We start from the raw sequence: 16,207 nt of genomic DNA on the forward strand, positions 1-16,207 counted from the left end.
GAACACTTGCTTGTCTTCATTCTCACTAGCTATTTGCATTAAACCTTCATGAGAGTTCCTCTTAAAGAATTATTCATTTTCTTTGTGGCTTCACTTAGGGGCTCCAGAGGACAAATCCTTTCATAAGGGAGCCACTTTTTTTTTTAAATTTCTTTCTTTCTCTTAATTTGATGCATTCTTATAATCTGGCTAGGGGAAATTCTATGATGTAATGGCTTTGTTAAATTTTGCTTGTATACAAGATAAATGGCCTTGAAGAGCGCCCCTGAAGGGCTTTGCAGTATAGTTTTAGTAATAAACAAATGCACTATAATTGCAGTTCCCTTATTTTACAGATCAATTCCTCACTGTTGTGACTTCATTGTTTTACACTCATGATGCTAGTTACAGCACTGCAAACCCCTCTGTTTTAACCATTCTGACTCCTTTGACATGTTATTTTTAGAATAGGCTCACCTACGTATCACTTTTGGCTTTCTTCTTAGAAGATCTTCTTGTAGCCTAAGAAAGTATGAATGCCACTATCGTTGATTTATTATATTTTGTAGTTGCATAATTTTATTCACCACCACTTTTGTGACAGTTTATATATGCAAAGAATACAGCAGTGTTTAATCAGGAGGCTTCTTAGACCATTGTATTGCTAGCCTTTCAATAATATAAAGCTATTCTCTTCTGTAACAGGCAGCTCCTGTTTTGCAGAGTGTAAGGTCTTGTCCAAGATCTGCAGATTGATTAATGCAAAGCTGCTCAATGAATGTGAAAAAAATAAAACTAACATAATTTCTTCATACATGTGTAAATAGGGAGATCAATTACTATTTCAGATGAAGGAGTAAATAATTCTTTAAGATAAAGGAGAATGTTATATAGCATTATACTTCAAGATGAAAATATGCAAAATGATATATTATAATTTAATGTAATTTTATATTTATTTTAAGAGTACAGATACAAAAGTTTGATGCCTGATACAGCTACATTCTCAATAATGCTTTTACTTGTTTTCCATGCTGACAAAAATTTTGTTTGTGATGTGCTATATTTCTATTGTATGTCTGTCTATTGCTGATACATTTTAAGTGCAGTTTTTATATTACTTTTATTTCTAGCTTTTTTATCTTTTTGTCATCTTTTAATAATTTTTAATAATCACCAACATTAAGTAAGTATGAAACTAAAGATTGTGCAAAAATGTATATTGAATTTTACTCATATTGAACTGAAATGTACAATAAGACGAAAATATATGTGGAATAATAGTACAAAAATTACTTTTGATTCTGTTTTATTACAAACAAGCAAAAGTACACTATATGACTTAGTGTTGAAATGCATTATCACTTATTACATAATACAAGAGTGTAAAGGTTCCTTGTATCACAGTAAAACTGGGCACTTCATAAACATCATGTATTTCAAATAAATTAAAAAAAGAATTTTGCACTTGAAATACTCTAATGAGCTGAACATTTTCCAAAAGACTGAGACCTACACAGTCAATCTATAGAACTAAGTGACCATATTGCAACTGCCCATATGCAAGTGAATGTGACAGTGCTGTTATTAAAACTGACCTCGTAAGTTTATTTATTGGCAGATTTATAAAAAAGGATTACTTAATGTGCATATGGCCATCTAAAATTGGAGATGCACTTCCTGTGGCATGTTTCCTTTAAATCCTGTATCATTGTAGTGACATTTGAAAAGGTTTGTGCTGGTGGTGAGTTTTTGGCACTGTTATGTTAAATGACAAAAAGAAAGCTGCATATTTTATCCTAACACATCTGATAATGATTAATGATTGCTTTCCATTTCTTTGCTTTAGTGCACTACAGTCTGTCATCTAGTTACTCATTGTCGAGCAATGCATAAATAAGTATATAGAACTTAAAATCAAATTAGTTGTCTATACTGTAAACCTGCTTAATCCAATTCTAAGATTTTGAGGACCATGCGTTATCTCATCAGTATCAGAGTAAAGGTACAGTAACAGTCAAACCTAGAATCTGTTGTGTGGCGGTATTTTAAACCACTGAGCCAATGTACGGAATTTCATTTCAAAGGTTTGCTTTCCACACTTGTGAATGGAATTAGGTACTTTCCAGTTTTGGTTAATTTCCACTTTCAATTTCCTTTGGCACTAGTTGATGTCTGGACATTTCAGTTGTTATTTTTTATCTGTACAACATTTGTCCATTCAATTTTTATTATTGTTTCTACCTTTTTCAGACAATGACACCTGGTAGTTTAGTCTTTATAGGATGCCTTCTTCATTCTGAAAACCTCTTTTTCCGCACCACTGTCCTAAAATAACTTTCTTTATCCATTTTATACTTGACAAATAATAATATTTTTACATGGCATTATCATTTTCTATTTTGGCTTTTTAAAATGGAATCATAAAGTAACAATCTAATTAATGTTAAAAAAGTCTGGTCTTGATGCTGACAATCTTAACAATTTCAGGCCTATTTCCCACTTACCTTTCCTGTCAAAAGTTCTTGAGCGTGTTGTAGCTTCCCAACTCACCAATTACCTAACCTCTAATAATTTCATGGAACCCTTTCAGTCTGGTTTCAGGGCGCGGCACAGATGTGAAACTGCTCTGCTACGGGTAACCAATGATTTGCTTATGGCAGCAGACTCTGGACAAACCAGCATATTAATTCTGTTAGACCTCAGTGCAGCATTTGACACTGTCAGACATGACATCCTACTGTCCAGAATGGAGAACATGCTGGGTATCTCTGGCACTGCCCTCCAGTGGTTCAAGTCCTATCTGACTGATAGGCAAGAGTTTGTTAGTCTTGGCAAGAGCAGATCCAGCTCAGCGCCAGTCACACAAGGAGTCCCTCAAGGCTCTGTCCTCGGTCCTCTGCTTTTCTGTATTTACATGATTCCCCTTGGCCATATTATCCGTAGCTATGGACTGGGTTATCATTTTTATGCAGATGATACTCAACTCTATTTCAATGTTAAAAGTGGCAGCTCACAACCTGCCTTAGTGAAATTAAAACCTGGATGGAGCAGAACTCTTTAAAATTAAATTGCAATAAAACTGAACTCCTGCAAATTGGGACTAAAATGCAACTTAATAAAATGAGCTCCTTCCCAGTCTATCTTGGCAGTGATCTCATCAGACCTGCCTCTACTGTAAAAAATCTTGGTGTCATTTTTGATTCCTACCTCTCTTATTCCGCCCACATAAATCACATTAAGAAACTTTCTTACTTTCACCTCCGTAACATATCCCGTGTTCGCTCCTTCCTCTCCTTTTCTGACGCTGAGAAACTTGTCCATGCTTTTATCACATCCCGCATCGATTATTGTAATTCCCTACTGGCAGGTGCCCCTTCTAATCTTATATCACAGCTCCAGCGTATTCAAAACTCAGCTGCAAGAGTCCTTACTCGAAACAGCAGCAGCGAGCACATCACACCCATCCTGCTCCGTCTCCACTGGCTCCCTGTGTCTTAAAGAATCGAATATAAAATCCTACTAATAACTTACAAAGCCTTAAATAACCTCGCGCCAAACTACATCAGTGACCTTCTCCATCACTATGTGCCTGCCCGCCCACTAAGGTCCTTCGATTCTGGCAATCTTGTTGTGCCCCTCACTAATCTACTTTCCATGGGTGAAAGGGCCTTTAGCTGTATAGCGCCCAGACTCTGGAATGACCTACCAAAATTAATCAGGTCAGCTGACTCCATGAATTCTTTTAAAAAACAACTCAAAACTCATCTGTTCAGGAAGGCTTTTAGCTCTATTTGATTTTATTACCCTTCTCTCAGTTTACTTCTCTGTCAAGATGCTAATGTAACCTGTGTGTGTGTGCTAGACCATCAATTATGTTGTCTGTTTCTTTTTTTTTTTTCAGAATTCACTGTCTTAATCTTCTTTATTTATTTATCTGGTTTGTACAATGCTATATACTTTATAAGCTGCCGTTCTTTATTATATTCTATAAGTGCTTTGAGCATGGGAAAGGTGCTATATAAATAAAATGTATTATTATTAATTGCAGATTATAGATTAAAAAGTGTAGTACAGTAAAGTTTATGCTTCACTATGTATGGACATTACACAAACTAAGTGAAAAGTAAAGGCAGTAATTTGTATTGAACTGATATTTGGAAATCACCCATCACAATTCTTTCAAATATATTTAGAGCCTAACAGTTTTCAAGTTTGCAGAGCTTGTTAAGATGTTCTCTCTCTTGATTAGCAGGCTGGGCATTAGTAATTTGTAGAGGGAATGATGTATTTTAAGGTCGCAGAACTACTAATTGTCTGCCAGTTATAGTCTTGCTCCTAATTAGAATTGCCCAAGATTAGCTAAGAGTGAATTATCTAGGGACTGGCTAATATTAATATGATTTGCGCTGAAAGGGATTTATAGTTCTTCTTTATACAAAGAAGTTTGAAAATATGAGTAAGTATAATTTTTGGAGCTGTATTTAAAATATAGGCATACATAGCAGTTGTGGCTTATAATGTCATGCAGGCTTATTGAAGGAAGGACACAAATGCATCTTTTTGTTTTAGATGCAAACTCGATATACTGGTAGGAGTGCACGATACATTGGTCTTTATCAGCCAATATAAGTTGAAAAATTAAGCAATAGCCATGATCAGATGTTCTTTTGTATGAATAATATTTTATAGGAGTATTGGATGCTCAAAGTAAAGGGTTACTAATCACAATATATCAGTGCTAGTCCTCTTCATAAGTTACAGTGAAGCGATTAGCTGCTGAATTCTGTCATAGTGTGATGTCTCTCGAAGATAACCTAAGACCTAGTGGCCTTATACACCGATAACAGATGAAAATGCTGCCACAACACAGCAAACTGAACAGGCAGTCTGTGGACCATATTTCTATAACACGGATAATAGTTATCTGGTCTGTTATGTAATTTCGTATCATTTTAATTAAAAAGAAAAATACATAAGATTTTTATTTAAAATCACTTTTGGGACATTTAATAACAACTTGCGATGGGGTCTACAAGAAGCAAAGCTGCAGACACATTTACCGTGCTGCTTAGATGGTTAACCAATAATGCTGTTCTACGATCATAAGTGTTGGAAACTTCACAGTGAAATCAGCAGCTTCTTTTTCCCACACTTTGTAACAATGAAACCAGCCTAAGAAATGTGTATACTTTTAAGAAAATTAGACTTCCACAGGTGTTTTGACAACTTCAAGATTCTAGTAAGAGTACTTCTGCTTTTCAGAGATCCATTCTCTGCTATATAAAAGAGACTTCTGCCTGTGATGGACACAGACAATGGCACAAATCCCGGTCTCTGACATTTTGAAAATGAGATTCAGAAACACTGACCCTGTAGCATTTTGAGCTTACAAGACTCACCAGTTTTAGAACAGCTGCATATTTGCCATTTTGCTGTCCACGATCATAATGGCCTACATGTGCGACTCTGTCTTTTCCAAACTGAATTTGACCAAGAGCAGCTAGTGCAACTATCTCATAGATGAACATATTGGGTAGTGCCTTCATGTTGCCCTGACCTGTCAGACTCACACATTCCAAGCTGCAAAGGCCAGTTTTCTTACATGACTGCTGCATTAGCAGGTATAATGTTTAAACAGTTTAACATCTATTTACAAGTAATATTTTACTGATTTATTGCACATCAGGTCATAATTATAATAATATCTGTTCTCCTGTAATTTTCAAGTATGCCTGAGTTTTTAGTGGAAGATAAAATCTTGTAAATTCTTGTTTGGCTAAAAGTGACTGAATTCCCCACTGATAGGAATCCTTTGGACTTTTCTCATGTAAATGTTCTATACTTTGTGGTCAATCAAGGCATTTATATGCATTTTAATAACCCAAGTAGTCACAGAAACCTGGTTTCTAAAATGCCATGTAAACTTAATTCCAGATAGAGAAACTTGGGGTTTGTTCTCTGAGAAACCTGTTTAACAGATGCAGATTTCTCTATGAGTAACCCAGTTATTTGGCCATATAAACCCTTAACAGGGTTACACTTAAGGATTTTGCAGTCTGTGCATGCCCATTGGACTTTGTTGGCCTATACATGTCTTAGCTTCGGTCATGCTTTCAGCAGCCACAGGTAGATTGCATTCACAAGATAATTTTCCTGAGGAGTTCACTGTGGCAATCACATTATTCCTTCTTTTGATTGAAATAATGTTTCTATATTTCAGAAATTGCTAAATTTATGTTGATGTGCTAAACTCAGCACAACAATTTCAGGAGAAGTGTTGTGGGGAACATGTCAATTGTAACATGCATTGTGTTCTTCTTCTTCTTATTATTATTATTTAGTAATGAGTAGCTGAACACAGTACATGCCTATTTTATCAAAGTAAAAATATCCACGTTGTCATTATCCCAGCAGTACTAGGTGTAAGGCAAGAAGCAAACATACCGTTATGCCACTCTTTTCAAGCAAAACAGAGTGGGCCACTTGATAAAGTATCAATATTGAAACAATGTGATTGAGTGGTGACTCCAACCAGTGCTCATACTGCAAATTTTTGGTGGCTCAGAGAGAGTATGTAAAAAAGGGATAGATGTTATTTATTTCAAAATGTATGAAATACTTAATACATTTATAAAACAAAAGAAAATTATCAAAGGCTTCATGCTTGTTTTAGGATTCACGTTGGCCGATGATAACTTCTCTTTTTTTTTGCACAGTTTAATGATATTGAAGCATCTGGGAAAGGGAAAACTTTACAAACGCACTTAACCTTGTAAATGCAGATTTTCAAGAAACCAGGTTTCCGCCTTGTCTGTGTTACTCAACTTATCCCAGTTTTGTGTGTGCATTTAAATGTACTGAGTGATGTTGTGCCAATTAAACTGGATATGGTCTCTTCTTTTATATAAAAGATAACGCCTGAAAAAATGTGTCATTTTCCAAAACAATAAAAATGTCATTTGATTCTGCCAATGATGCACTTGAGCAACATTTAATTGAATATAACTTGAAATTCTGAAAGAAAACACAAGATAGTAACCTATGATAACATTTTTAAATTAATTCAAACAAAGCTACGGCCCAATAAATGTTTCTGTTTAGTTTAGGTGGCAGCTCCTTATCCTCATCTGCTATAGGGATTAATTCTAGGCCATTTGAATCTTTTTCTTAATGAACATTTAAATACGAACAAGGTCTGTATTAACAAAGTGGCCAGAATGTTAACTCCTAAAATGAAGCATCAGAACCATCATTACACCAAAGTTCCAAAGAGAATCTGAAATTTGATTGGAGGAAACTTAAGAAGTGTTTTATAACTTAGTATGAAACCTGGATATAGAAGCATAATGACTCTTCATCTCCAAGGAAATTAAATGTTCAAGTCTCTGCCGAGTGCATAGTTTTTTTTTTGTTTTTTTTGTATAATGCTATGAGTGTAATCCAAAATGATAAATGCCTTAAGAGACAAACAAGTTAATATTATGTTGATTTGCTCTGACATGTGAGAAATGTCTGTCCACCATCCTGGTTCCTCCCAATGCTTACACTTCATGCATTACAAGTGGTTTTCATGGATTTCTAGGAAACCATTAATCTGAAGAGATGGCATGCTACCAGACCCTTGTGACTACCAGATGTTTTCCAATCTGAGGGACAAACTCTGTTGGATACACTTTATAATGAAGAAGATCTCAAGCCAGACACAGAAGTGTGGCTTCACAAGAAAAAACAAAATGTTTTATTTGAGTGGTATCGAAGAGAGTAGTGAATGTTAACCTCTGTGAACACTAACACACTTGCTTATCTTTTTTTTAACCTAAAATAAAACTTGTTTGATTTTGCTGGTGTTTCTCTCAATAGCGCAAGCTCAAAATATGTTTTAATATTGAATATAGGTAACATAGCTGAATCTTAATATTGTCTTGGTGGTTTATCTTGGAAAGCAATAATAGGTAAGAAACAAAAAGTTGTGATTGGTTTTCATATGTGTACTGTATTAGTGTATATTAAATATGTATGTATTTATTTAACATATGTAACTGTTATGTTATTTGCTAAATACTATGATAATATAAAAAAGTCAATCTAGACCTATTATTTTTTAACTCTCTTATCTTGGTTAGGACATTCAGGATAACAGGTCCTTATAATAGCACTACTGGGCACAAGGCAGGAACAAGCTGTAGACTGGGTGTGTCTCCTTTGCATTGTGTTCCAATTTATTTTATTTTAAAATAGAGATTTATTAGGACGTTTCATGTTCTGGTTGTGAAATTTGCTTACAGAACAGTTTTATCAAGGATTTTTAGAGTTTGTTCAAAAGAGAAATTGAGCTTTTTAGCAGCAGAATAAAACACTTGCATACTTGCAATTCTGTACCTTCCTCTGTTAGTAATAATGTTTGGCCATGGGTTGAGTCATTTATATTAAATTACTTTATATACTTGTACATTTGACAGTGAGTGAGCTTCACTTAACTATGGACTTGAATCAGGTTGGAAAATATTTATAGACACAGTCAAAAAGAAGATCCTGCAGAGCAATCGCAAAAAAAGAAGCTAAAAAAAACCCAGAAAGCAGTATCAGAACTTCAAGAACTGGAAAAGTGCTCTTCAAGATAAAGAAGACTCTAAATGAGAAGGAAGCCAAGATCTAGTTACAACATTTTCTTGTGATGATGTGCTTTATATCCTCCTAACATCCATGGGAACATCCACAGGATATCTGTAAATTTAAAAATGAATGGGGATTTTAGACAAGAGTAAGACTGTTACTGAATTGTAACAGAGGAAGACACTTATTATTAGTTTTGACAAAACTACATTGCCCTACTTTTTCATATTAGAGCTCAAAATTGTGGACTTTGTCTTCCTTTCTATATACTTTCTTAGAGAGAAAGAGCAAGTGTAAAGTGTGTGTGTGTAATTTCAAAGTAATTTTTTAATGAACAGATGAGTAGATAACAATTGTGGTACAGAACAGATGTTAGGTATTTAGTAGTATGTATATTATTTTTATTTTTTAGTTGGGTAACTTCTTTTAGTGTCTTATTTAATAGTATTTTTGTCAGTGTCATTAACAGAATGTTTGACATGCTCATGTAATAGTATTTATTTATGAATGTTTGTTTTATTTAACATTATTTATCTCTAATTTACCAACATGCATGTATTGTGATTGAACATCATGTGTTCATTTTTGCTCATTTTTGACATGTCTGAGTCTATAATTATGTGAGTGTGTATAACTGTGAGTATAATTTCTATCTATTGTTTGCCAAACCCTCAACATCTAATTCAGTGTAATTTCACTGAATAATATAATTATTTGTCATTGTGATTATTAACTGTCGGCATTACAGCATTTGAGGGTAAAGTGTTTGTGTGTTTTCCTATTATGTAACACCAATTTTATATGAAAGTGTGATCTAAGAGCAGCATGTGTTTGAATCTGATTATACAGAAGTGGATTTTTGTGTTAAGAGGCTTCACATTATTCCTCTTCTGTGGAAGTAAACATTGTCCATTTTTTGCCCCAGGAACATGTTTGAATACTTCGTTTTATCTTTGTGTTTTTGACTGGTTTAGGTTTCATCTTGCGGGTATGGATAAAGTGCCAGGGTAATTTCTAAAGATTACCCATTTTAAATGTGTTTTCTATGACGGTGTTTTTCATTTGATAGTGTTACCTTCCTTATGCTACAATATTGTATTCATTATTTGAAGCCTAGTGTTTTTAAAAATGGCTGTAGCTGCATTTAATACAACAGCGGTAGCTTATGTTATCACTCTTTTTTATTTAATTATTTTTTGTAAATTTTCCATATTCTGGCTTCTCTCAAGGTACATTAATCAAAGTTCTTGTCCTTACTGTCTGGACTTGTAGTATATGGCCATAATTCATGAAAAATTTTATATGTGGGTCTTAGATAAATATCGGCTTGCTGTCATTGTAGACATCATCATTAACATTTCATAAAATAAAGGTTGTATCATACTTTAGGATTTTGACCATACTGGGCTCAAATATTTGTCACATTTTTATTCTGATAGGAAGTATTGTATATTTCAAAACTATTCTTGCACCTAAGCAGTGAATATACTTAATAGCCTTAAGCCCACCAATTATGCATTACAAATTATTGTATACTAGAGACAGTATAAGAGAGAAGGATGTTGGCTAAGATACTGGTTGTCATGTGCAACATCTGTCACACTCCTCATGACACCCTTATAAACCTGATCAATATTTTATTTGATTATTTGTTTCTGAGTGTTTCAGCTTCAGTATATTCTGTATTTTTTTGTGTGTGTTGTCTCCTGCAACAGTGTAGTTTGCCCTTGTGATCAATAAGATAACTGCCAGACTGTATGTCTGTCTTTAAATTAGCATGTTTTCTGTCTATCTCTATATTAATATGTGATATAGTATAACCTTAACCACCTGCGTACAGTAACTATCTACACTTTGCTAGTCACACTTGGATGATGAGAAATATTCTGAACTAGCAAAATACCCGCGCTTCGCAGCGGAGAAGTAGTGTGTTAAAGAGGTTATGAAAAAGTAAAGGAAACATTTTAAAAATAACGTAACATGATTGTCAATGTAATTGTGTTGTCATTGTTATGAGTGTTGCTGTCATATATATATACATATACACATATACTCACACATATACACACATATACAGATATATTATATATACATATACACATATATTTTTTATATATATATTTTATATATATATATATATATATATATATATATATATACACATACATACATACATATACACACATAGATGCACTTACAATAACATAGAAATCAATATAAACAACATTAACATCATTATCATATGAGAATATGAAGTAATATATAAGAAGCACATTTCATATAAATATAAATAATTAAACAGTAAAATCTTCTTGTATAATTTGCTACCGTGGCTTTTCGTTGGTCTGTCCATGATTTTAAATCACCTGTAGCTTGCAAACTGTTTCACCTATTGACTTGAAATCTGGTACACATATAATACGTCACGTCTGCTATCCGCTTTATGGGTGATGATTGTATTACTCTTTTTATGTTTATTTTATTTTAGAATCAACTCCTATCTGCGCACACCAGGGCGGCCGTGGGCAGATGCGTATGGTGTATTCACTCCATGTTATCGTGCATTGCGCTGTCACTGGTATTTTGATAAAAGAATTTGAACAATATATAAGAAGCGTATAAATTATTAAACAGTAAAACATTAACATTTAAGAAGTAAAGTTACATTGAGTACTACTGCAGTGCCTTCGGGTATACCTCATTTTTTCTTTGCCCATTACATGCTTAAATGTATACATTTTTTGGTGTACCTACCCGAGAACACGCGACATATAACCGACCGTGGGAGAAGCATGGATTTTAAAGAAGCGTTGAGTTCATCTGCTGGTCTCCCTCGTGGAATAACTGGTAATGTTTCACTAAAATCTACAGCGAGTAAAACGACATTACCTCCTTTTTTTTTGTACGATCTCTGAGATGTTGCTTTTTTCGGTTCAAGGCTTCATAAGCTCTTTTATGTTCCATGGTGTACTTAATAAGTACTAATTATCCCAAACCATCATCTTTGAATGTTGCAAGACTTTCGCCTTGTATGTAGATCGGGGTAATTACATTCATTGCATTCCTAGTCTGAATCACAATCTGATTGTATGGGTGGTTACCTGGCATTGTAGGGTTGCCACCCGTCCTTTAAAATACGGAATCGTGCCGCGTTTGACAATGAAATTGCGCGTCCCGTTTTGAATCAATACTGGACGGGATTTATCCCGTATTTTTTTAATCATTTTTTTTTTAAAGCAGCGTCTCATGCAAATCATCCCACACGCATTTTATGAAGATGCCTCCTTTCCTACTTTTGATTGGGTAATACTTGATGTCATCGTTAGTTTGATTGGTGTTTTTAACTGTCCAGTGAGGAGGGCGTGTCTTTTAAGTACAGTCTGCAAAGTGTTGGCACTGAGATGTGGCGTCAGCGTCATACTTGAAGCCCCTAACGTTGCGGTCAGCAAGTCGGCTAACATCCGCCATGTGCCGTCTTTCAGTTGCGAGAAGCAGATCATAGAATGGTTGAAACTGTTGCCCCTAACGTTGCGCCACGGCGTGTGGTTCGTTTATACCTCGTGTCTTCTCATTAAACTTTTATCTCGCGAATATGTTATTGCAATCCGCAGCGGGAGCGTTTCTATAAACTTTATTTAAACTTACGTTTTACACCGTGGTTTGTTTCCCTTATGAACATGCTTGTATTGCTTAACTCGCTCCGTTCTCAATTGTTTAATTAATTTTTTGCTCTTCGCTGTTTGCGGCTGTTCCTCCATTTCCCCCTACTTCGTTCTTTTATCTCGCGAATATGTTATTGCAATCCTTAACGGGAGCGTTTCAATAAACTCATTGAAAATAGTTTTGCATTTACCTTTTTAGTAAAAGGCGAGCTTTTAAGCCTGAGAAATCACCCCGTAAATGCACACGTTTAATTGGACATGTGTTAATATGTATGGTCACACAGTATTAAAAGACAGTGAACAACGTCAGTTACCTTTGTTCCCGCGTTTGATAAAAGGTGAGCTTTTAAGCCTGAGAAATCACCCCGTAAATGCACACGTTTAATTGCACATGTGTTAATATGTATGCTTACACAGTATTAAAAGACAGTCAAAAATTAACGTCATTTACCTTCGTTCCCGCGTGCGACTAGTGCTGTAAATCTCTTCCTTGTTTTTAGTTCACGTGATTACGTAGGAGGCGTGATGACGCGATACGTGACTCCGCCTCCTCCATTACAGTGTATGGACAAAAAATATGTTCCAGTTATGACCATTACGCTTTGAATTTCGAAATGAAACCTGCCTAACTTTTGTAAGTAAGCTGTAAGGAATGAGCCTGCCAAATTTCAGCCTTCTACCTACACGGGAAGTTGGAGAATTAGTGATGAGTGAGTCAGTGAGTGAGTGAGTCAGTCAGTGAGGGCTTTGCCTTTTATTAGTATAGATAAAAGACCAATACCCAACATTGTAAGAGAGAGAGGAATAATTGTTTATTTGTGAGGGGAAGAAAAGAGAGGCAGTGGCATTTTCCATATTAAATGTGTAAACTCGCATAATTGAATTAAAAAGCGGTGAGGTGATGTTACCACCAAACAGTCTTTGGAAATATGTCATGGAAAAATCAGACATATGATTAGAATGAGATTTCATCTGAGGAGTTGGTATACCACTAGACTGACTGAAAACATTCCTTTTTCAGTTTAGTCCATTGATTTTCATACTCAGCTCTGGGAATCCCAATGATGCTGCAATATTTTGTTACATAATCAGTGAGTATTTGGATTAAGAAAATGAATGAATGATCTTATTTATAAACTGGTATTTTTTTCTCTTTTTTGATTATGCATTCCGAAAAGCATTGCAGTGTGATTTGAAGTTTTATAAAAAATGTAGAAATGTTTGCATATTTGCTATACCTTTAAATACCTAACTCACTTTTATTGTTTTCCTATTAATGTGTCTGTTTCTGTATAGTTTAATCCTGTAATTTTATCCTAATAATGACATTTAAAAATGAGCAGAGCAGACACTCTGGCAAATGAACTGAATGCTGAAATTCTATGACTACTTCAGTGTCAGACCAAATGATGGTGAAAAAATCTTAAAACCTTGTTAAAAAATCACTAAATTATCCCCATGTAACATGCATAAATGTGTGGTACATTCAAATAATAATTTATCAAACTTAGGTTTGTAATTTTCTACACTGACCCCAGCCATAGAAAATGGGAAATAACAGCTTGCTTAACCTGTTTAGTGCTGTATTTATCCCTGGGGAAAAATGAGCCAAAATGTTGAATTTGTTTGTGTGCAACATACATATGTAAATATCAAATAGTCAAATACAGTAGGAAAGGTATATCTAGTTCCACTGCTGTAGTAATGCAGATTTAGTACACATCCTTAACAGGATATGTTTTGATACAGTCACCAATGCATAGCTCGAAGTTGCAGTCGGGCAGCAGGAGTGTGTTTTCTTTTCATACTTATTTTTTTTCTTTTGCTTGTGAATGAAAGGGTAGAATTTCAGCACCGGATCAGCACGAGTGATGCCACCCAGTGAGTTACTGTAGGTTACCGCAGCACAAGGCTTGATGATTTCCACATTTGCTTCACCACAAACATTGACAGTTGGTGCATTTTGAACATTCCTGGCAGGGTAAACACAGCTACTGCACCACAGTGAACCTTTACGTGACCAAATTCATTAGGCATATTCTGGTGATTTGGTCATATGCATCAATTTCTCTGTGTCAAAACATCTTCACTTTCAAAACTGTTGTGTTTAATAAAAAAGCAACAGTTAGTTACAGACCATCCACGACTAACACACATTAATCAATGCTATTTACCCGCCACTTGAATTGTAATTTTCTGTCTTGTTAAAGCTATTAAGCCACCACAAGTTTGTGTTCCATTTCTAACTTCATTGTAAAGTACTGTAAAAAGCATATATTTAATATAGTCTGCTAACACAAGGTAATTGCATTCTGTTATCTTTTGAAAGAGCACTGGAGGTTTTGTGTAATATTTAGACAAAGTTGTGAGAAATTAAATAAAAGTGCTGAACATTGATCATTTGCTGTTTCATTCCTTTATTCTCAATCTGCTCCATTTACATCTCCTCATTCATCATTTTTATTGCAAAAGGAAACATACAGTACATGCTTTGCCAGTGCAATGCTCATCATCACTACTACTACTACTGTTGTAGTGTTGTAGGTCATAAAATATTCTCTGGTATAAGGATAGGGATTTGGTTTACAGTTTACAACGGTATCCTTGTTTATTCATCTGTTCTTCCAAACTTCTAATTTTTTCAAATTTTTTTCTTTACATTTCCTTTTTTTTTTGCTTTCTCAACTTTTCAATCTTCAGAGGCTTCACTACCCTTTCGTGCAAAAAAAAAAAAACTTAATTTGGGTTTGTCACCAATATGTCTGCATGGATTAATTGATTATTTATTAGTCTAGAGGCCTCAATCCATATTAATAACATGAAATTGGATTATTTCAAATCACTGTATCAGACAAAGGTGTCCAATATCCCTAATGTTTTTTGTGATTGCTATTGAACCACAAGCTCTTCATTTCTAGAAACTGTTGAGATAAAATTGATTGTTAAAGAAGGGCTTAGACATAAAATATATCTTTATGCTAGTGATATGCTGATTATATCTCAGACCCACATTCACGGTATTAGTATTAAACCTACTAGGTGAATATTTAAGGTCTCCAGATTCAAAATTAATTTAAATAGAAGTATGCTTTTTCCACTGAATGCTCTGACATGTTGCACCAGACTATATAACTTTGTCTCAAATCAGTTTTTAAACACACCTTTGGTAGCAGTACAATAGAAAATGTAAAACAAGATATTAAGATGTGGTCCTCCCTTCATCAAACTTTAGCTGGAAGAATTAGCAGTGTCAAAGTGAGTGTCCTTCCATAGCTCCTATATTTGTTTCAAAGCATCTCCATATGCATCAATAAATATGTTTTTAAGACGTTAGACTGAATTGTAACATCATAATCTGCAACTCAATGTTGCCACACATTAAAAAGTTGAATCTACAGAGATTTGGCATTACCCTAACTTTTGGCTCTATTATTGGGCAGCAAATATCTGTTCAAAAAAAGTTAGAAAGTGTTAGAAGTCCACAAATCCACATCAGTTTGGTTGCTTTGTGTACCCATCAACACTAAAGACCATCAATTTACTAGAAACTGGATCTACTAAATGTAGGACACGTTTTAAGACTGATAAACTCTTTATCTGTTGCTCTTGTATGAGGTAATCAGCTATTCAGTCTGTGATTGTGGCATTTAGCGATCTGTATTTTGATACTGTACAGTAATCCCTCATTTATCACGGGAGATAGGTTCCAAGGCCGACCACAATAACTGAATTTCCGCGAAGTAGGGACACCATATTTATTTAATTATTTAACGTGTATTTGGACGTTTTTAAACCCTCCCTGTATTGTTTACAACCCACCCTTTACTCTATTAATAACAGGGACAACTGCTAAGCAATATGAAATCGGTAGATAAGTTTACACTTACTGTATAGCGAAGTACACATAGCTATATATGATGTGATGATGGTGATGAATATGCTGCACAGTA

General features: G+C 34.7%; 1 protein-coding gene across 4 annotated transcripts in view; it reads left to right on the plus strand.

Annotated features, from left to right (window-relative positions):
* LOC114668309 (cyclin-dependent kinase 17-like) overlaps window positions 1-16,207 on the plus strand; it is a 99,881-nt gene that overhangs the window by 27,166 nt on the left and 56,508 nt on the right. The window lies entirely within an intron of this gene.

Source organism: Erpetoichthys calabaricus, chromosome 18, assembly GCF_900747795.2.
Source record: "Erpetoichthys calabaricus chromosome 18, fErpCal1.3, whole genome shotgun sequence".
Taxonomy (NCBI): domain Eukaryota; kingdom Metazoa; phylum Chordata; class Cladistia; order Polypteriformes; family Polypteridae; genus Erpetoichthys; species Erpetoichthys calabaricus.